Source organism: Heterocephalus glaber, unplaced genomic scaffold, assembly GCF_053883595.1.
Source record: "Heterocephalus glaber isolate CG9 unplaced genomic scaffold, H.glaber_assembly_v1.0 deba00001504, whole genome shotgun sequence".
Classification (NCBI taxonomy): Eukaryota; Metazoa; Chordata; class Mammalia; order Rodentia; family Bathyergidae; genus Heterocephalus; species Heterocephalus glaber.
In genome coordinates this window covers 40,746,132-40,771,318 of record NW_028258324.1, presented here as the reverse complement: position 1 = coordinate 40,771,318, position 25,187 = coordinate 40,746,132, and positions in this window count along the sequence as shown.

The window sequence follows — 25,187 nt, the reverse complement described above, 5'->3', positions numbered from 1 at the left end:
TTTCTTGTTCAAAGTTCCTTTTTAGTGTAAAGAATTCAAGGGATAGGAAAGTTGATTTGTTCTAAGTCATGTCAAGAACTGCCCACCTGGGGGCCAAGGATTTAGCTTAGTGGTTTGGTCACCTGCCTCGCAAGCAAAAGGTCCCAAGTTCAATCCCCATACCAAAGGGAAAAAAAAAAAAAAAAAGACTTGCTCAGTTGTCGCTAATGGTGAGATCTATGAAGTCAGTTGAAATTATGGATTGTAATTTTATTTTCTCTCACTTCTGTTCTCTAGCATCTGGTGAAGGTATAAAAAGAAATACAAATGTTTGGATTTTTTTTATAGGAGTAGAGCTTTTTTTTTTTTAATGGCTTACTTTTCACCACCTTTGATTTATACTCAATTTGAAAGCATACTGAGGTCTTATTCTCCCCTCACTAGCATGAGGGTGTAGTTGCCATGAATCCTTGATACTGCCAGCTTACACAAATGAATGGATCATTCTGGATCGAGTGCCATATATATTACCAGCTGAGAAGCAGGGAAAGTGTGATGGGAAGCAAATTACCATAACCTTCCCTGGATATGGATAGTAATGAAGGAGGCCCTTCATTATTATAACTTAAGCTAATTCATTTTCATAATAAAATTATAAAGTGGAGAAAATGTTTTCTTTAAAAGTATAGTCATGAACAAAATAGTTTATTTTTCTTTCTAATAAAATTCAAGTACCATCATTTATAACTAAGTAGGAGGAATTATCCTACTAATCATGTAATATACTATTAGAACAGATATCATTTTTCTCATCCATATCAAACTATTTGAAGAAATAAGAAGTCTATCTTTTTCAAAGGATGCTAAAGAGCTAAAGGACTGATAAATATGATAAGGCTATGTTTGAAAATACATGTCTATAAAATACATTGTTATATCAAAAGTTATGACATGGTTTTCTAAATATGTGATTATCTCTATTCCCTGAGTGATAATCTCCTCTCTCTCTCTCTCTCTCTCTCTATATATATATATGTATATATACACATATATATACACATATATATACATATATATACACATATATACATATATATACACACATATATATATATGTATTCTGAATAATTGGAAGGAGTATGTAGCCATGGTAAATCATTTTGTCTTAGTTAGAAATTGTGGTGTTAAGGTTATATCTAACAAAATATACAATTATATAGTTACAGACATATTCAGAGACCTCAGAAAATATCCTTATCATAATATCCCATAGTATTCAGTGACTTATACTTACAAAACTTACTTTTTTAAAAGAATGTCATTAAAGAGAAGACAATAAGAAAAGTCAAAACTCAAATATGTAGCATGTTCTACTCCATTCTAATTTAAATTTGGACAAACTAATCAGTTTTGAGTAGAGAAACCATGAGAAAGCATTCATTCTTTGGTATTTTCCATTGTCCTTTAGTTTTTATTATGTATTATAATTTTATCAGTTTTAGATTAATTCTTTAATACCTGATTTAACTGGAAATTCTACTAAGCATGATTTAAAAGCAAACTGGTAACACAGCTTAACAATTTTATATAAAGTGTATTTTTCAGGTTGTATTGTGAAACAGAATATTCATTGCATCATTAGTATTTTCTAGCATATAAAAATTAGTCATTGTAAAATAGAAATATAACAAGTCAGTGAATATTCTAATTTTAAAGAAAATTTAGTGGTTCCATGTTTTATTGTCTCAGCCCTTTAGATTTGATTAAAGATGGGGCTTGATGTAATATGTAAAAGTGAATTATAAAAATAAATAAAACAAATAAAGTTTGTGACAGTAAAAATATCATAGTCACAAATGATAAAACAACTTTATTGATTTACAATTTCAACACAAATAAATTCTCAATCTATTCATATAGGGTATGAAAATGAAGCAACATATGTCTTTACCCTCATGTTTACAATTATTGTGCCATTATTGCTTATTTAAGTCTGTTTCTTAAATTCTGGAATATGTGTCACATAGGATGGGAGATAGAAACTTTACAGGACACTGTCTTTCAAACAAGTACAAACATACTTTTATTTATTTAAATGAACCCATGTAGCTAACTCTGTCATTGTATAGAGGGCTAACTGCAAACACGGGCTTTCCAAATATTTATCATATGTGTAACATTATATATATATATATATATATATATATATATATATATATATATATATATATATGCCTGCAACCATATCTAGTGTTTACAGCTTGAAACAGAAAAGAAATTTGGAGAAGATGTATTTTATCTTTAATTTTATTTGGAATTGCTAATTAATAAGAAATTTTAAAAAACTCTTCAGTGTTCTTTTATTACAATTAAAAACTTATTTACAAGTAGTCCATGTCTTTACTGCATTGGTTGCAAATATCTCTGCCACATAATCCTTCTAAAAGCCACTGAATATCTGAATCACTTATTGCTATGTGTCTCATATGCTGGAATTTCAGCACTATAATCATGTTTTAGTCCTACATTCAACCTCATTTGATTGGATAGGTATTTATTAACATAGTACACTTAATTAACTTATTTATGTGTGGTATCCATCTTTATACATATATTACTGGAATATAAACTTAGTAAAGTAGATCCAACCATCTGATTATTTTGTCTTTTAGTGTAGATATGTTCTGACACATGGATATTGAACAGCATGTTTATTTCCCTCTGCTTTGGGTTCTTTTAATCTAGTTTAAGAAGGTGAAAAATTTAAAAAGGCCACATCCCAGTGCTAGTTTTATAGCTGAGAACCAGGTTCTAAGAGCTGCACTTCTATAAGATTTAAAGGTGAGAAGGGAGACAGAGTATATTTTGCTCTTTTTCTTAACAAGACTAGGCTGATGTTAATATTGGCTTCCCAGTTTTTCATTTTGGTTTCTTACTCTCGGTGATAGGCATTCTATTCTCATTTTCTGAGTGATGAGAATAAATTGCAGCCAGGGAATTGGCAAGTTTGAGCTCTAGTGTAATTCCAGGGTGGTCTAGGGGCATATTATAATCAAGTTCAATGCTACAGTTTTGGTGTTTTCCTGAGAGTCACATGTAGATTTCTTCTTTTAATTTTCCAAAAGTTTTATACACACCAATAGTATATGAAATCACTCATCTTTAGGATACCTTAAGTAGTCATATTAACTGTAATTTATACATATATTCTGCCATAAACATTACCTATCCCTGGCTTAAATACTTTTGTGAATCATACACTAAAAACTTCAGAGTATTTGGAAAGATTGGAGTAAGATAAGATCAACCAAAACCAACACAACTCTGTAACAAAAACATATAACAGCAAATGATGTGAAAACAGTAATAAAAAAGCAGAATTCTACAAATGGCATATCATCTTAATAATAAATACAGACATACCACAAGAAAGACAGTAGTTAGCTTTGTCTTTTACTAAAGTCAGTTTGATGGAAAGCTTGAAATGAGAGATGCTTGTTCAAAATCATGGAGGCAAAATCACAAAGTTGGTATCATCAAGAGATTCAGGATGAAAAGTATGTGGAGACATCTGATGAAGTGATGTGATACCTCAGGTAACTATCTCTGGTTCACACTTTGTTATGTTTATTTATAAACCTCTCACAAAGCAGAGTTTATAGCAAAACTGAGTTAAGTGGAAAACTGTGGGATGTGTTACTATTGTGTACACTACTCTACCTTCTGGCTCACAAGGAGTTCATATGTTTTTATTGATATTAACATTTTTATTATATATGTATATAGTGTATATTGTTTACATTAGTTGTGGGTGGTTGGTACATGTATATAATACATCTTACTTCCTTTTTTATTCCCTTTTCTTTCACTCCCACCTCCCTCCATTCATCTGTTGATCCCCTTCCCATTTTTCATACACATTTGACATATATAATGTTTCCATTCCTTGTGTGGAGTCCATTCATGTACTAACTCATCTTAGTTCCTTTTTTCATACTCTGCCCCTCTCCACCCTCTCCTCTCTCTCCATTGCTTGATCTTCCCCTCTGAAAAATATCTAATTTCTATTATCCTTTATTTTTCTCTTTATATATACTTTAGGTTTCTCATAAAAGAGAAACCATGCAATAGTTAAGCTTGTGTGTCTTATTTATTTCACTTAATATTATGGCCCTAAGATGCATCCATATTCCTAAAAATGACAGAAGTTTATCTTTCCTATGGTAGAGTAATATTCAGTGTGTGTAAAAACAACATTTTATTTATCCATTTATCTGTTGATGGACATATAGGCTTCTTCCACAACTTAGCTATTATGAATTGTGCTTCTATAAACATGGGAATGGATGTACCACTATAATATAATAACTTTAACACTTTTTTCTATTTCTTCTTTTTTTGGGGAGGGACCGGGGATTGAACTTGGAGCCTTGCACTTTCAAGGCAGTTGTCAGAACCACTGAGCTAAATCCCCGGCCTGATAGCTTTAACACTTTTGAGAAGATAACCTAGAAGAGCAATCGCTGGATCAAATAAAATCTCTTTTTATAGTCATCTTTCTAGTATTTCAATTTATAAAATTTTAATATGTTAAAATTGCTATATGGCTAATACATAATATTAATGATAAATAAATTAATTTCATATTATTATAGAGCAGATGATTCATATAGTTTCCTTTAAATTATCTTTATCTTTTTATTTTTAAAAATCCTGATAATCAGATATGTGTATGAAAATTTTTTAAAAATATTATTTCAAGATTTATTGTTGTGAAATGTTTATTTTTAATGAATCATATTGTAATAGACACCTCTGCCCAGTATTAGCAGGCTACAGTTGCACAACCTTCTTGCCCCTCCATGATTTGGCTGTGTTACATGGGAAGTAGCAGAGGTTGGCTGAGTTCACTCCCAGTCAAGATCAACTGACTCCAACTAATTTCCTCCCTCTGAATTAACCATTTATTCTCTTCAGCAAAGATATGCTTGTGGCCTCATTCTACAGTCCCACCTGCTTGATATTTGTTTTCAGAAGGCATCCCAATGTCTGCCCAGTTTTTCCCCTTTCCACACTTGTAATAAACACTGGATGTCCTGGGAGTTCTTTGTCTCTGCTGCTCAGAGCAGCTTAGATCAGCCCAAGACAGTTTCTCTCAAGTCTCTATGTGTTTTTTCTATTTCCCACTCTCCTGTCTCATGGAGATCCTACTGGCTTGCAGGAGACCAAGATCACTGCAGGGATATCTGGTAACATCCCTTTCCCTATATCATATGAATAAAAAGTAAGTTTGATTTCTTTCTCAAACTGATGCTGTTATATGGAACAGTCACTGAGTACTCTTCTGAATTTTTGTCTCATCCTTCCATGTAGATTACATCATCTGTGACTTCAGGTGTATGAACATGGACTGACACAGGTGTCCATATCGATGTGTCATTATTCTTTGGATGTCCTTTCTTCTCTTTCTGTATTGGCTAAGCACTGGGAAAAAAAAGAGAGAATAGATGCTATAGATGCCATCATTAACAATCCAGATCCAATCTGGAGCAAAACCTTGGCCTAGCTAAGCAGATAGACTGAACATCTCCATGCATAAAGATAGATATCTAATCTCCTGACTACTTTTCATGGGTCTAAAAGTAATTTCTCCATAAATATCCATAAAATACCTACTGTTTTGTGATTGACTTCCTATTAAGCAGATTTCAAATTCAAACATGTAAAGCCCAGTAATGACAAGTGATTGAGTATCATATTGTGCACATCAGGATTCTCCTGTGCTACAACTAAACTGAAATCATTTTCTTAATTCTGTATTCTCTTTTCATTGATTATATTGTGTAAAATTATATTATAAAATTAAAATGAAAGTGTATATTTTATTTTAATCCATCAGTTAAACACAAAAATGCTTGCTCTTACTTTATTTGTAGATTGACTTGCAATCACTACAATGATAGCAATAGCTAATATATTAAAGAAAAGCCATTATGAATGAATCATCAATTTGGGTTTAATTTTTAAAACATGCACTCTAGTGAAGTGGACTGAAAGCCAGTCACCATAAGCTTGAACAGCAGATCATTATTTTCTCAATTGCTAATCCAAAAAATAAAAGTAGGGTTGAAATAAATGAAGACTATGTGTTGGTTTATACAGGTATATGTATTTCAGATGCCATTTAAATAAAAAGTTTCTGACATTGCTGAATACTTTGAGATACTAGTTGATGTGTGTTACAGTATACATTATCTTTTTAAGAAACCAGAAATTCTTTCCTTTTTAACAGTCATTTGCATTTTTCAATTATAGCTTCTCAAATTTGTATTAAAACATTAGTATGTATATATTACTTAGTGTATAATGGTTAAATTATAGGTGTCAATATTTTAATTTTCTAAGAATTTTCATATAATACCACTAATTAAATTCACATGTGGTTGAATATGCTTACCTAAACCTTTTCATTAATTTGCATGCTCTAGTCTGGTCATTCACAGTTCTGACAAACTCTTGAATCATCCTCAGTTTCTTTGTGCCCAGGACACCTTAACATAATTATCAATAATTTTCTATTATTGATTTTACTTGAGCATTTTTCACAAAACAAAAATTAATTTCAACATTCTCTAAGTAAAGCATCCACCCTCCTCTCATTGCTTTTCAAATTAATGCAAAAATGTCTTATCCATGGAAATACACTAGTTACCATTTGGAAAAGCAAAACTCTTTTTTTTTCCTACATAATTTAATCACTTGTCCCTTTTATATATCCTTGAATTATACATATTTAAATAATTATGATATTTAAATATATAAGCAATAGAAGAGATTTTAGACTATTTCTTTCATTGTCTACTCTGAATTATTTCTCAGTATTATTAGGGAATTTAGTTTCCAAGAAAATAATCTATTTCTTCATATTCCAAAATTTACATACTTCTAGCCTTAGTTATCAAATTTTGAAGGAAAGAGGATGCTTTATATTATATTTATCTATTTTCCATAAACTTAATATGATAAAGCTTGTGGCAATGGTAGTTAAATATTAACAATTTTCAGAGTAATAAAATTACTTACATTAATGCGTTTAAACACAAAATAAAAATTCTCATTTTTTGGAAGATCACATATTCTCAGAGTAGCTATTTTCCAAGGATCATAGATATAACTTGATAGAAATTTTTACTTTAAAACAAGGTTGATCTTGGGGCTGGGGATTTAGCTCAGTGGTTTTGCTGCCTGCTGCACAGGCACAAGGACCTGAGTTTGATCCCTGGTACAAACAAACAAACAAACAAAAAAAAACAAGCAAGGTTGATCTTTTTATAACATGGATTGCTAAATTTAATTATTACTGCTTTATAGATGTTTATAGGATGACTGAAATCTGCATTCATTTAACTTAAAAACACTTTATTTTCTTAAGTTAGTGAACATATTACTTTTCCACATACATATTTTAGCTATGTGTAGTTCAATATAATAACATACATGACTGGGATACAGCTCAGAGGCAGAGTGCTTGCCTAGCATGCACAAGGACCTGGCTTAGAACTTCAGCACAGTCAATCAATAAAGTTACCATTGTTTTAAAACATTGGCTTTAATTCTTAAGGTGATGAATGAATATGAAAAAAAATGGTAATAATCAGTTTCCTGACATATAGATAAAATGTTCATATTTTTGTACAATTTAGGAAGTTACTTCTAGAATACTTACAGAAAATCTGAAAGGTTATCTCCAAAATCAAAGGGAATGTTGCCTGATTATAGATACATCACTGAAAGAGAAACGAACAAAATTTCAAAAATCACTTGACGAAAGACACTTTTCAGGTAACTGCTAATGATTTAATCTCATTAATCACTTTAATCAGTGCAAATATAAATGCAATAACATTAAAGAATAACATAAATTTTCTTCAATTCACATGAAGCTACTTTAAAGTTCTTTATTATTATTTGTCTCAAATTACTCAGCCTCAAACTGTTCACCATTTCTTCTGAATAGTTGGAAGTTTACATTTCACTATGACATGTTTTGTCAATTAACAAACATTGTCTTTCTTTTTTTTATTCCATTACATTTATTGGTACATTTTAGGTATAAAATACAATTACACACATCATTAGGATCTTGTACCATTACATGAGTATCTTGATTCTTATTTTTTCCCCTTCCCCTACCTTCCTTTCACCCCCTCCACCCTTCCCTATTTACAGAGTTTGTTTCCTTTTCTTTCCTTTTCTCATATTTTTTCTTTTCCCTTCTTTCCTTTCCCCTACCCTTCCCACTACCTCTGCTTCTTTAGAACTTTACTTCCTATTATGCAATATCAATTGTACATTTTTAAAATTACAATATCAAGATCTAGAAGACATTACCACAGATTTTACAAAATTTCAAAGGATATAGAAAGCATGTTACAAAAATCTTTTTTGAAATAAATTTAACAACTTCTAAAAAGTACCTTGGAAGACAAATTAATGAAACTATCTCTGGAGGAAATATAAAATTTGAATAGCACCTATTAAAGAAAGTATATTCCTAGCTTGAAAACTTACCTATATGATAACAACAGGCTCTTATACATTTTAACTGATAAATTATATCAAACATTTAAAGCAAAAGAAAGAAGAAACACATCTCCCCTCATTTTAGGAAATCAACATTGTGCTAATGCTAAAACTGGATAAAGATAATAGAAAAGTATGAACATAGATAAAATTTTGTTTAACAAAACAAACTATTAGAAGTCAGATCAGGCAGTATGTAGAAAGTGGTTTTATTACAGGGATGACAGTGTTGGTTCAGCATTGGAAGATTCTCCCCTAAAAGTCATCATTTTAACAGAGGTAAGCTAAAAGCCGTATGGTCCTTTCAGTAGTTCCATAAAGAGTATTCGACTAAATTCCACAGCTGTTCACGGTAAAAGCTATCAGGAGACTAGAAGTACAACAGAACCTTCTCAATAGATCAAAGACATGTACTCCATACTTTGAGCAAAAGTGCCTTATATGAATGGAGAAGATACAATGCTTTCTCCCTAAGGTGGGGAACAAGGGAAGATATGCCTACTCTTCATCTGTCCATTAAACTTTGAAACCTAGGCCCCACCACAATAGTCTGGCAATAAAAAGACACAATTATCATGGGATTGGCAAGGTAGAAGTAAAATCTTTATATGTAGATGAAATGATCATCTTCAGAAAAAATACTAAGAAATCTCTAGGAGCCCCTAGAACTTGTATTTAAATTTAGCAGAATTAGAAAACACAAGGTATATATAAAAATTCAGGTCTATGTATACTTACTATAAATGAAGAATTGGATATTGAAATTTAAAAGTTATGTAGGAGTAAAAAGGACCTAGAAAAATAAAAACAAAAAAACCCACAGTGTTGGCAGACATTTATTACATAATTTTAACATTTCCTCTAAAGCTACAGTAATCAAGGCAATGTTATCATAAGGAAAGACATACAGATCATTGAAATAAAACAGAGAATCTAAAAATAGAAACACATATATGGTCCACTGAGTTTTGCAAGATTATTTAACATTAACATTTTATAGAACATAAACTCAATTCAAGAATAGAGGAAAAGATAGTGTTTTCCAGAAATGGTACTAGAGCACCTGGTTTCCAAATGTAAAAAATTAACCTCAATCCTTTATTTCCATACATAAAAATAAGTTGAAAGGATCTATGAAGCTAAATATGAAAGCCTATAACTATAAAACTTTAAGAAGAAATTATAAAAGAAAGTGTTCATAAATCTAGAGTAGACAAGAATTACCTAGGATACAAAAAAAATGATGTTTTAAAGAAAAAAAGAGCTTGTGAAGAGGACAGGCTTGGGACCAAGACAGGGTGAGGAGGACCACCCTGGTCATGCCTACAAGCCCCAACATGGCCTAGCGGGGCCGGGCAGGGCCAAGCAGGGCCAAGTGGGGCCTAGCAGTTGCAGCCTGACTGTGGCCTGCTTCCTCTGGCTTGCTACACCAGGATGAGACCAGGACAGGCTTGAGACCAAGACAGGAGCCATGGGGGGACATAAAAGCCATTGTCCTGAGCTGCAGAAGTGAACAACAGAGAGAGGGCCACTCTCAGGGTCCATGATGAAAACAAGCCCACTGGAAAAATGAAGAGAATCTCTGCAATAAAGGCACACCAGACCACCATGCTTGGTAAGTTGAAGGGATCATCAGCTCCCATTGGAACCTGGACTTTCTTCAGGAGAAAGGAAGCTGAAACCTGCAATAGAACTTTGCAGAGTGCAATGCTGCAGATGGACAGGGAGCTCAACTTGGGACTTGCAACCAGAAATCTGCCTGAATCTTACGGGTCTGGGACTAACCTACTGAGACTCATAGACTTATAACTGCACACTGCTGCCCATGTTGTCTATTGAGATAGAAGAGATATATACAGAAGGAGGCCATTCATTTTTAAAGGTGATAGATTAATAACTACCACTAATTGTCATTCTCTAATGATGTATTTGATGCTATGGTGATGCTGATTGTATCACTTGGGCTAAGGTGTTGTGATTGATCTAATCAGTTGTCCATTCTGTTATAATGAAAATAAGATAGCATCTGAGCCATTATAGACTCAAACCTAAAGACCAGCTATAACTGGAAGACACCTCTGAGAAGAAATCATTCCATAAGGGTTCTAAATACATAAACAAAGATACTTACAATAAGCACTTTCAAAATAGCAACCCAGGAAGGAAACCAGGGGCAGTACCAAAAACAAAAATGAGAAGACATTTAAGCAAGTATGAAACTCAGACTTCCACCCACCAAAAGGCTAATTAAATTCAGGGGGAAATTAGGTGGAAAAGTCTGATAATCAATCATCTGGACACCCTGAACTGATAGCACAGGAAGTAACAAAACGGATGGAAGAGGCTCTAGGAAAATTCAAAGCAGAAATAATCTCCCAGATAACTAGAGACATGGTGAGCAGAGTGAAAGACATGATTAGAGGCTCTAGAACAGAAACTGATAAAAAAAGTAGATGAGCTCACAATCATGCTGGAAGCCATGAATGCCCAGCATAAGAACGAAATGGAAACCATGATTGCCCAAAATAAGAAAGAAGTGGAATCCATGAAACAGATTCAAACAGATATTCATGAGATTTAAAACTCTACTGAAAGTATGCAGAGCAGATTAAGAGAATCTGAAGACAGAATATCAGATATAGAAGGCAGGATTGTGGTGAAGGACCATGAAAACAGAGATTTCTTAAAAATAGTAAGGGACCATGAGAAATCAATCCAGCAGCTGCTAGATGATACAAAGAAGAGCAACATTAGACTGATAGGAGTTCAAAAAAAAAAGGAGAAAGTACAATTATCATAAAAAAAACTGTTCACAGAAGTAATAATAGAAAACTTCCCAGACAGAGGTGCAGAGTTGGACAAACAGAAAAGTGAGGCACATAGAACTCTAACTAGCCACGATCAAAATTGATCTGCAACTAGACATACAAAAGTAAAGACCCCAGAATCCCAACAGAAGAACAAAATCCTACAGGCAGTTACAAAAAAGAAACAAATCACCTATAAAGGAAAGCCCATCAGAATCAAGGCATCAGAATCACGGCACATTTCTCAACACAAACCCTCAACTCAAGGAGTGCCCCAAGTCAAGTATTTCAAGCCCTAAAAGAAAATAACTTCCAACCTAGACTGTTGTACCCTGCAAAATTATCTTTCAAAATGAATGGGGAAATTAGATACTTCCATGACAAAGAACACCTGAGAAACTTCATGAACATCAAACCAGCACTCCAAACAATTCTAAGCAATATTCTAGAAAAAGGCAATGATGGTCACAATTCCATGAGTCTCAACAGAGGGAAGCCACCAGGCATGGTAAGAAACTAAAGGGAAAAGGGGAAAAGAAATAAGAGCCAACAACAGCAAAACATCATGACAAGGATGAGTCAATATCTCTCACTTAAAACTATCACTGTTAATGGCCTCAATTCAACTATCAAAAGAAGCAGACAGACAGAATGGATTAAGAAGCAAAATCCAGCAATATGTTGTATACAAGAAACACACCTAACTCAAAAAGAAATTCATAGACTGAAAGCAAAAGGATGGAAAATGGCTCTCCATGCAACAGGAACCCAGAAAAAAGCAGGGGTAGCAATCTTATTTGCAGACAAAGTAGATTTCAAACCAAAATTATTTGAGTGACAAAGATGGTCACTACATCCTTGTGAAGGGAACAATCCAAGAGGAAGAGATGACAATCCTAAATATATATGCACCAAATATGAATGCCCCCACTATAAAAACAAATATTAATGGACATGAAAAACCAAATAAGCACTAATACAAGTGTAGTAGGGGACCTCAATACCCCACTAACACAAATAGATAGGTCATCTAGACAAAAAATTAACAATGAAATTCAAGAACTGAACCAAGCGATTGAACAAATGGACTTCATAGATATTTACAGAGTGTCCCACCCCACAAAATCAGAATACACATTCTTTTGAGCTGCACATGGGTCATTCCCCAAAATAGACCACATGCTAGCTCATAGGACATGTCTAAGTCAGTGTAAAAGAACTGAAATTACCCCATATATTATCAGATCATAGTGCAATAAAATTGGAGATCAATAACATGAGAAACTGCAAAACTACCACCAACACATGGAAATTGAATAACACCCTCCTGAACATTTAAAGGGTCATAGAGGAAATTAAAGAAGAAATTAAACAGTTACTACAAGTAAATGATAATGCCAGTACAACATACAGGAATCTATTGGACACAATGAAAGCAGTTCTATATGGGAAATTCATAGCAGTGAATGCCCATATTAGGAAAACAGAGAGAGCTCAAATAAACAAACTAATGCTGAACCTAAAACTCCTAGAAAAAGAAGAGAATAACAAACCCAAGCCTGGCACAAGAGAGGAAATTGTAAAGATCAGAGCAGAAATCAATGCAATGGAGACTAAGAGAACAATACAAAAAATTAATGAATTAAAGAGTTGGTTATTTCAAAGAATAAATAAAATTGATAAACCTTTAGACAACCTTATCAAAAAAGTAAATAAAAGGCTCAAATCCATACAATTAAGAACAAAAAAGGGGGTGAAGCCCTTTGCCTGCATCCCAGTTCCTGCCCATGCCACAGTGAGGTCCCAGGAACAGCTTGGAGCCCAGCCTCCATCTGGTGTGCCACTTAGATACATGGGCACCTACAAGGCACAGTTCCACTCCCCCCCGTCCAGCTCTTCTGCTACATGGTCCCACACTACAGAGGCACAAGGTATTATACTTCACATAGTTAAATGTGATAGATCAATAACTATCATAAATTGTCATTTTTTTAGCTGCGTTTGATGCTATGGTGTTGCTGATTGTATGACTTGGGCTAAGGTGTTTTGATTGATCTAAACAGTTTTCCTTCCTGGTATAAGGAAAATAAGAAAGCCTCAGAGTCATTAGAGACTCAAAACCTAAAGAACAACTATGTCTGGAAGACACCTCTGAGAAGAAATCATTCCATAAGGGTTTTAAGTACATCAACAAAGATACTTACAATAAACAACTTAAAAATATCAACCAAGGAAATAAACCAAGGATATATAAATAAACCAAAAATAAAAATAATAAACCAAAAATAAATAAACCAAATAAATAAATAAACCAAATAAATAAACCAAATTAATAAACCAAAAATAAAAATGAGAAGGTATTTAATCAAGTCACAAACCCAGACTTCCACCCCACAAAAGGCAAATTCAGGGGGAAGTGAGGAGGAAAAGTCTAATAATCAACCACCTGGACACCCTGAACTGATAGCACAGGAAGTAAAAACACAGATGAATGAGGCTCTAGAAAAAGTCAAAGCAGAAATAATCTCCCAGATAACTAGAGACATGGTGAGCAGAGTGAAAGACATGATTGGAGGCTCTAGAACAGAAACTGGTAAAAAAAATAGATGAACTCAGAAATGCTGGAAGCCAGGAATGTCTAGCATAAGAAAGAAATGGAAACCATGATTGCCCAAAATAAGAAAGAAATGGAATCCATGAAACAGATTCAAACAGATATTCAGGAGATGAAAAACTCCACTGAAAGTATGCAGAGCAGATTAAGAGAATCTGAAGACAGAATATCAGATATAGAATACAGGATCACAGTTAAGGAACATGAAAACAGAGATTTCTTAAAGATAGTAAGGGACCATGAGAAATCAATCCAACAGCTGCTAGATGATGCAAAGAAGAATAACTGAAGCAAGTCCACGGTAAAACAGGAGAAAGGACAATAGACATAAAAAAACTGTTCACAGAAGTAATAGTAGAAAAGTTCCCAGACATAGGTTGAGAATAGGACATACAGATAAGTGAAGCATATAGAACTCCAACTAGCCATGATCAAAAAACATCTACACCTACACATATGATAGTCAAGATCCCAGAAAACCAACAGAAGAACAAAATCCTACAGGCAGTAACAAAAAAGAAATAAATCACCTACAAAGGAAAGCCCATCAGAATCATGGCAGATTTCTCAACACAAACTCTCAACTCAAGGAGAGCCTGGAGTAAAGTATTTCAAGCCCTGAAAAAAAAAAACTTCCAATCTAGAATGTTGTATCTGGAAAAATTATCTTTCAAAATGGATGGGGAAATTAGATACTTTCATGACAAAGAACACCTGAGAAATTTCATGAACACCAAACCAGCACTCCAAACAATTTTATGCAATATCCTAGAAAAAGACAATGAAGGTCACAACTCCATGAGGCCCAACAGAGAGAAGACACCACGTGAGGTAAGGCAATAAGGGAAAGGGGGAAAAATAAGAAAAGAGTCAACAACAATAAAACATCATGGCAAGAATGAGTCAATATCTCTCAATTATAACTATCTTTGTTAATGGCCTCAATTCAACAATCAAAAGAAACATACTGACAGAATAGATTAAGAAGCAAAACCCAGCAACATGCTGTACACATGAAACACTCCTAACTCAAAAGGAAATTCATAGACTGAAAGTAAAAGGATGGAAAACAGTTCTCCATGTGACAGGAACCCAGAAAAAAACAGCGGTAGCAATCTTATTTGCAGACAAAGTAGATTTCAAACTAAAACTAAGAGAGACAAAGATGGTCACTAAATCCTTGTGGAAGGAACAATCCAAGAGGAAGAGATGACAATCCTAAATATTTATGCACCAAATACAAATGCCCCCAACTATACAAAACAAATATTAATGGACAAGATAAACCAAAGAAACATTAACATAATTGTAGTGGGGAAACTCAACACCCCTCTATCACAAATAGACAGATCACGTAGGAAAAAATTAACAAAATTCTAGAACTGAAAGAAGCTATTGAACAAATGGACTTAATAGATGTTTATAGAGTGTTCCACCCCACAAAATCAGAATACAAATTATTTTCAGTTACACCCAGGTCATTCTCCAAAATAGATCACAGGCTAGCTCATAGGGCAAATCTAAGTAAATGTAAAATAATTGAAGTTATCCCCTGTATATTATCAGACCATAGTGCAATAAAATTGGAGATCAATAACATAAGAAATTGCCAAACACCCACAAACACCTGGAAGTTGAATAACACCCTCCTGAACAACCAATGGCTCACAGAGAAATTGAAGAAATTAGACAGTTTCTACACATGAATGATAATGCCAGTAAACCATACAGGAATCTGTGGAACACAATGAAAGCAGTTCTATGTGGGAAATTCATAGTAGTGAACACACATATTAGGACAACAGGGAGAACCCAGTTAAATAACCTAATGTAGAACCTCAAGCTCCTAGAAAAAGAAGAGCATAGCAAACCCAAAGCTCATACAAGAAAGGAAATTATAAAGATCTGAGCAGAAATCAATGCAATGGAGAGTAAGAGAATAATACAAAAAAAATCAATAAATTGAAGAGCTGGATATTTAATGAATAAATAAAATTGATGAACATTTAGCCAATCTTATCAAAAAAAGGAAAGAAAGGGCTCAAATCCATGTAATTAAGAATGAGAAAGGTGAAGCCACAACAGATCCACCAGAAATTCAGAGGATCATCAATACCTACTTTGAGAACCTGTACTCTAATAAAATGAAAAACAGAAGAAATGGACAGATTTCTAGATACATACAAATTGACAAAGTTAAATGAAGAAGATATAGAAATTCTAAACACCCCAATAACAATGAGTGAAATTAAAAATGTAATAAATTTTACCAACAAAGAAAAGTCCAGGTCCTGATGACTTCACTGCTGAATTCTGAAAATCATTTAATGAAGAACTATTGCCGTTACTCTTTAAACTCATCAAGGAAATTGAAAGGTAAGTAAGGCTTTCAAATTCTTTCCTGGAAGCAAGTGTTACTTTGATTCCAAAACCAGGGAAAGAACCAACCCCAAAATAGAACTACAGACCAATCTCCCTAATGAATATAGATGCAAAAATCCTCAACAAGATACTGGCAAACAGAATATAGAGTGTCATCAAGATGATCATACACCCTGACTAAATTGGATTTATCCCAGGAATGCAAGGATGGTTCAACATCCATAAATCAATAAATTTAATGCACTATATTAACAGAGTCATGGACAAAAACCATATGATCATCTCAATAGATGCAGAAAAGGCATTCAACAAAATCCAGCACCCATTCATGATAAAAAACACTACAGAAAATTGGAATAGAAGGTCTTTATCTCAACCTGATTAAGGCTATCTATGAGAAACCAACAGCCAACATCACACTAAATGGTAAAAAACTGAAAACTTTTGTGCTAAAATGAGGAATAAGACAAGAATGCCAACTATCACCAATCCTGTTCAATATAGTTCCGGAAACATTAGTCATAGCAATTAGACAAGAGAAAGAAATAAAAGGAATAAAAATAGGAAAGGAAGAAGAAAAACTGTCATTATTTACTGATATGATACTTTACATAGAACACCCAAAAAACTTGGTCAAATTCTTCTAGACCTAATTGATAGATTCAGTATAGTAGCTGGATATAAGGTCAACACTCAAAAAACAATAGCCTTCTTATACTCAAATAGCAGACCTATTGAGAGAGAAATACGGGAAATAATTCCTTTTACAATAACATCCAAAAAATGAAACATCAAGCAATCAAACTAACAAAGGAAGCAAAAGACCTCTACACTGAAAACTACAGCACTCTGAAGAAGGAGATCGAAAAGGATATAAGAAATTTGAAAGATATCCCTTGTTCCTGGGTAGGAAGAATCAATATAGTGAAAATGGCCATACTTGCAAAACTACTATATAGATTTAATGCAATACAATTGAAATTCCAACAATATAATTCACAGAAATAGAGAAAACAATCCAAAAATTCGTTTGGAATCAGAAGAAACCTAGAATAGCAAAAGCAATTCTAGCCAACAGAGACATGGCTGGGGATATCATAATCCCCAACTTGAAACTATACTACAAAGCTACTGTGATCAAAACAGCACAGTACTGGCAAAGAAACAGACCCAAAGATCAGTGGAATAGATTAGAAGATGCAGCAACAACTTCAGACATACTCACCCACCTCATCTTTGACAAAGCAGCCAACCACCTTCATTGGAGAAAAGATAGCCTGTTCCATAAATGGTGTTGGAAAAACTGGATTTGAATGTGCCAAAGATTAAAACTGGACCCATACCTATCACCATGCACTGAACTAAGATCAAAGTGGATTAAAGAGCTAAATATCAAGACAGAAACAGTAAACTTTCTGGAAGATAAGTTATATAGAACTCTCAAAGACATTGGCATAGGAAAAGACTTTATGAACAAATCTTCAGTAGCATGGGAGCTAACACAAAAAATGAATAACTGGGATCTCATCTTATTAAAAAGCTTCTGCACTGCAAGAGAAACTATGAACAGAGCTAAAAGACAACCTACAATATGGGAAGAAATTTTGAGCATCTATAACTCAGACAAATGGCTACTATCTAGAATATATAAAGAACTGAAAACAATCAGACCCCCCCCAAATTCAAAGGCCAAATTCAAAAATGGGCATCTGAAATGAACAGACACTTCCCAGACAGAGAAGTAAACCAGCAAATAAATATATGAAAAAATGTTTAACACCACTGGTCATTCAAGAGATCCAGATGAAAACAACACTGAGATTTCACCTCACCCCACAAGAAATGGCCTTTATCAAGAAATCAACAAATAACAAATGCTGGTGGGAGTGTGGAGAGAAAGCAACCCTTCTATATTGTTGGTGGGAGTGCAGACTGGTGCAACCACTGTGGAAATCAGTATGGAGATACCTCTAAGAACTAGGACTAAAGGTCCCATTTGACCCAGCTATTCCCATACTGGGTATCTTCCCCAAAGAATTAAAAGAATCATACCACAGAGATATATATCCACCTATATTTATAGCAGCACAGTTTGTAAAAGCTAAAGTTTGGAAACAACCCAAGTGCCCATTAACTGGACACTGAATAAAGAAGTTGTGTTTTTTTTTATAAAATGGAGTACTACTCAGCCATAAAGAAGGAGAAACTAGAGTCATTTATAGCTAAATGGATGCATATTGAGGCCATACTCTTAAGTGAAGTAAATAGGACACACAAGTGTAAATACCGAATAGTATCTTTAGTGTGAGAAACTGAAAGTGTACATAAGGATAAAAATGATAAAAATGAATAATTGATAATTTGAAATAGAATAAGGCCCAAAGGGGTAGGGGTGGTGGGAGGGGAAGGGGAAAGGGAAGAAGCAATAGGAAAATTTTTGAGAAAGGAAAAACTGGAAACAAAGTCTATATAAATAGGGAAGGGTGGTGGGGGTGAATGGTGCATAGAAATGGAGGAAAAAATAAGAACTAAGATATGTCATGTTCAGGTACAAACACCCAATGATAAATGTAAATGTATGGTATACCTAAAATGTACCAATTAATATATAAATTAAAAAACTAAAAAGCAAAGACCACCGTGAATAATAGTGAAAACCTCAAAAAAGAAAAATGCTCATCACTTGGATATCATTGGCAGAAAACTGATAAGATTTTGTTGAGGGGAACAAGGAAGGTATCTAATGAAGTCATACATGTAAAATTTGTTCAAAAATGTTCATAAAGTTGTAAATTTCTGCTTGTCACATCTTAAAATATTATACCATGAACACACTTTCTAGTATTTAAATGGAAGACAAAAGAATATCTTGAAGATAGTGTTTCTCAAAATGAGGTTCAAAAGTGCAAAAGAACTCTTATGTGCGCTAAGTAATAAACATGGTAAACAGCAACAACAACAAAAAAAACCCGAAAAAGGGGCAGTCACAACAGACCCAGCAGAAATCCACAGGATCATCAATACCTACTTCAAGAAACTATCCTCTAATAAAATGGAAAACACAGAAGAAATGGACAGATTCCTAGATACAGATGAATTGCTAAAGTTAAATGAAGAAGAAAACGAAATTCTAAACACCCCAATTACAATGAGTGAAATTGAAAATATAATAATATATTTATCAATAAAGAAAAGCCCAGGTCCTTATGGCTTCACTGCTGAATTCTACAAGATGTTAAAGAAGAACTATCACCATTACTCTTTAAACTCATCAAGGAAATTGACAGGGAAGCAAGACTTCCAAATTCTTTCCTGGAAGCAAGTGTTACTTTGATTCCAAAACCAGGGAAAGACCCAACCCAAAATGAGAACTACAGGTCAATCTCCCTAATGAACAGAGAGGCAAAAATCCTCAACAAGATACTGGGAAACAGAATGAGGAGCTTCATCAAGTATATTACACACCCTGACCAAGTCCGATTTATCCCAGGGACGCAAGGATGTTTCAATATTCATAAATCAGAAAATGTAATACGCTATATTAACAGAGTCAAGAACAAAAACCATATGATCACCTCAATAGATGCAGAAGAGGCATTTGACAAAATTGAACACCCATTCATGATAAAAACGCTACAGAAAATTGGAATAGAAGGTTTTTATTTCAATCTGATTAATGCTATCTATGAAAAACCAATAGCCAACATCATATTAAATGGTCAAAAACTGAACACTTTCATGCTAAAATCAGGAACAAGACAAGGATGCCCACTATCACCACTCTTGTTCAATATAGTTTTGGAAACATTAGCCACAGCAATTAGAAAAGAGAAAGACATAAAAGGAGTAAAGATCAGAAAGGAAGAAGTTAAACTCTCATTATGTGCTGATGATATGATACTTTACATAGAAGACCCAAAAAACTCTACCAAAAGACTTCTGGACTTAATTGACAGATTCTGTAGAGTAGCTGGATATAAGATCAACACTCAAAAAACAATAGCCTTCTTATACACAAATAGCAGACTCCCTGAGAGAGAAATTAGGGAAATAATTCCTTTTACAATAGCATCCAAGAAAATGAAATATCTAGGAATCAACTTAACAAAGGAAGCAAAAGTCCTCTACACTGAAAATTACAGCACCCTGCAAAAGGAGATTGAGGAGGATATAAGAAAATGGAAAGACATCCCTTGTTCCCAGGTAGGAAGAACCAATATAGTGAAAATGGCCATACTTCCAAAACTACTATATAGAATTTATGTAATGCTGATTGAAATTCCAACAATATACTTCACAGAGCTAGAGAAAACAATCCAAAAATTCATTTGGAACTAGAAGAGACCTAGAATAGCAAAAGAAATTTTAGGCAGCAGAAACTTGCTGGGGTTTCACAATACCAAACTTGAAGCTATGCTGCAAAGCTACTGTGATAAAAACAGCATGATACTGGCAAAGAAACAGACCTGAGGATCAGGGGAATAGATTAGAAGATGTAGAAACAACTCCAGACATACTCAGCCACCTCATCTTTGACAAAGGAGCCAACCACCCTCATTGGAGGAAGATAGCCTATTTAATAAATAGTGCTGGAAAAACTGGATTTCAACCTGAGATTAAAAGTAGACCCATACCTATCACCATTCACTAATCTAAGATCAAAGTAGATTAAAGATCTAAATATTAAAACAGAAACACTAAACTGGCTGGAAGATGTTAGGTAGAACTCTTGAAGTCACTGACTTAGGAAAATACTTTATGAACAAAACCTCAGTATCATGGGAACTAGCACAAAGAATCAACAACTGGGATCTCATCTTATTAAGAAGCTTCTGCAGTGCAAAAGAAACCACCAACAGAGGTAAGAGACAACCTACAATGTGGGAAAATATTTTAGCAGCTGCACCTCAGACAAAGGACTACTATCTAGAATATATAAAGTATTGAAAAAAATCAGACTCCCCAAATTCAAATACCCAATTCAAAAATGGGCTTCTGAAATGAACAAACATTTCTTAGACAAAGAAATAAAAGCAGCAAAGAAACATATGAAAAATTATTCAACAACATTGGCCATTCAAGAGATGCAGATGCAAACAAAACTGAGATTCCACCTCACCCCACAAAGAATGGCTGCTATCAAGAAATCAACCAATAATAAATGCTGGTTGGGGTGTGGAGAGAAAGGAACCCTTCTTCATTTTTGGTGGGAGTGCATACTGTTGCAACCACTATGGAAATCAATGTGGAGATATCTCAAAGAACTATGGCCGGAGGTCTCATTTGACCCAGCTATTCCCTGCTGGGTATTTTCCTAAAAGAATTAAAAGAATCATACCACAGTGATATATGTGCACCCATGTTTATAGTGGCACAGTTTGTAATAGCTAAGTTTAGAAACAGCCCAAATGCCCATCAAGTGGAAACTGGATAAAGATGATGTGGTTTTTTTTTATAAAATGGAGTACTACTCAGCCATAAAGAATGAGAAACTAGAGTCATTTATAGCTAAATGGATGCATATTGAGGCCATACTATTAAGTGAAGTAAAAAGGACACACATGTGTCAATAGCAATAGTTTCTCTAGTGTGAGAAACTGAGAGTGTAAATAAGGGTTAAAAGGAGTAATTACTAATAATTAATACTTTGAAACAGGAAAAGCTCCAAAGTGGGTGGGGTGATTGGAGGAGATGGGGACAGGTAAGAATGGAAAGGAAAAATTATGAGAAAAGAAAAGAAAAAGGAAACAAAGTCTATGTAAATGGAAAGAGTGGAAAAATTAAGAACTAAGATACATCATGTACAGGTACAAGCACCCAATGATAAATGTAAACATATTGTATATATAAAATGTACCAATAAAAGAATTTAAGAAAAAAAATAAATTTAAAAAATTAAAAGAAAAAATTGATAAATCAGATTCCATCAAAATTTAGAACTTTAAGTGTTATCATTAAGAAAATTAAAAGTAGTTGTTAAAAAACATATTTATAATACATATAACCTAAGACCAGAATATATAGAGAACTCTTACAGTTCATTAATAGATAACTCAATTAAAAAGTAGACACAAGAAGATGATAAATGGCTAGTATAGCACAAGGAAAGTTGTGCAACACTAGAATCAAAAAAAGACTAAACTACAATAACTAGATCATATTACACATTCATTACAGAGATGAAGATAAAAGTTTTAAAAGACAAATATCAGCTTAGGTGTGAATCAGCTAGAACTTTCTAATACCGCTATTGTGAATGTAAAATGATAAAATCATTTTGGAAAACAATAGAGAAATTTCTTGTATTACTGTTAAGAACCAACAGTTCTGTTCTTAAGTCTTTATTGAAGAGGAATGAAAACACATGTTCACAATAGGTTTGTACATACAAGTTGACTATCACTTATCTGAAATTCTTGGGACCAGAAGTGTTTCAGATGTTGGTTTGAAATCCACTTCATCTGAAAAGAGGATAGCTACTCCTGCTTTTTTTTGGGTTCCTGTCACATGGAGTATTGTTTATCATCCTTTAACTTTCTGTCTATGAGTTTCTTTTTGAATTAAATGTGTTTCTCATATGCAGCATATTGGTGGATCTTGGTTCTTGACCCATTCAGCCAGTCTATTTCTTTTGATTGGTGAATTGCAACCATTAACATTGATTGTTATAGATTGTTATAACTGATATGTATTGACTTGTCATTGTCATGACTTTTTCTTTTTGTTGGATTCTGCACCTTTGTATTTAATTTCTTGTCGTGCCTGATGGGTTCATTCTGCTGGGTTTCCTGGGGTTGTGATCCTCATTGCCTGTTCCTGGGATATTGTCTAAAATTTTTTGGAATGCTGATTTGATATTCATGAACTTCCTAAGTTGTTCTTTGTCAAGAAAATATCTTATTTCTCCTCCAATTTTTAAAGATAGTTTTGCAGGATACATCAATCTGGGTTGGAGGCTGTTTTCCTTTAGGGCTTGGAATACATCACTCCAAGCTCTTCTTTCCTTGAGGGTTTGCATTGAGAAGTCTGCTGTGATTCTCATGGGCTTTTCTTTGTATGTGATTTGTTTCTTTTCTCTAACTGCTTGCAGGATTTTATTCTTCTGGTGGGTTTCTGGAATCTTAAGTATTATATGGCTATGTGTAGATTTGTTTTGATCAAGGCTAGCTGGAGTCCTATATGCCTTGCTTATCTGTATGTCAAGGTCTTTTCCCCTCCTTGAGAAGTTTTCAGCCATCATTTCTGTGAACAGTTTTTTTATGTCTTCTACACTCTTATTTATTTATTGACTCCAATCAGTCTTATGTTATTCTTCTTTGCAACATCTAGCAGCTGCTGGATTGATTTCTCATTGTCCCTTACAATTTTAAAGAAATTTTTCTTTTCCTGGTCACTAATTGCAATCTTATCTTCTATAGCTGAGGTTCTGTCCTCACACTGGGTTATTTTTCTGTGTAAACTTTCAATGGTGTTTTTAATCTTCTGGAAATCTGTTTTTATCTGTTTTAGGATTTCCATTTGTTTCCTTTGTTGGGCTTCTATCATGCTCCTCAGTTCCTGTATTTTTTTTATTTGTGTCCTCTCTACATTTATTAATCATGTCTTGCACTTGGGCACAATCTCTGCTGTTATCTGAGAATTTATTTCCAATTTCATTTTTTCCAAATCCTCTTTTTTTGCCATTTTAGGGAGTCCAGGTCTTTGAGTATCAGGTTGTTCATCTCATTTCCCTTTGGGGTTGCTTTAGGTGAACTGGAAGTCTGGTTTTGAGATTTGTTTACATGTCTTCTATTTCTACAGGGGTGGGGTGGTTGCTGCTGGTGCCCACATGGCTCACCTCCTCTGCAATGGGTGTGGTGGTGGTACAGCAGCCTGGAAGCCCCCTCTTGGGCACTGGGAGTGGCTCACCTCGCCTGCACTGGGGTGGTGGTTGTATGGTGGCCCAGAACCCTCTTCTTGGGTGCTGGTAGTGGCCCACCTTCTTTGCCCTTCTTTCTTTACTTCAATCAGATTGATTTATATTGTCCTTGAAATTTTAGCTTCCTTGATATATTCAACAAATACTGCTCTGCTGATTCTGTAACTTCATTAATAAAATAATACACATAAAATAGTTAAGTACAATTTATTATATTAGCATTTATATTGTATTTAAATCAAGACATCTATAATTTGAAGTGAATTTACTTTACTGAGAAGATTAAACTCAGAGAATGAGAGAGAGAGAGAGAGAGAGAGAACTTTCCCCTCTCAAAATCAAGCATTTAGTTTGTGAGTGGGAAATTAGAGATTTACATAAGTTAATGATTTTGTGCAATTTCACATAGCAAGTTAGTTGAGAAATTCTAACTTCCATATGAGTCCACTGATTTCCAGGTCATTGTGCTTTGTAATTTAGTACATAATTTTAATGAAAAATATGACTCAAATACAACAATTTTATCACCAACAATATTTTTTTTTTGTAGAATGAAGGTGCTTAAAGAAAGGAAAGAAAGAGATTTAATACCAGTATCCATACTATCAGATATGGTGTGAATATAGTACTAGATGATAAATTTAGCTAAAAAGAAGTGATCATAAGTCACATAAAGAAAAGTTAAACACTGGAATTGCAAAATTTCTCTATGGGATAATATATATAGCAGAAACACTGACAGCAGAAATGATAATAGATGTTGTATAGCCATCTGGATTGCTAAATGTAGTGCATGCACAAGAAATAACAGAAAGCAGATGGGCACTTTGTCTCCCATATTGTATTGTCAAGAGCCACAAGAATGTACTTGAGCAACCAAGGGCATAATAACCTACCATAATAG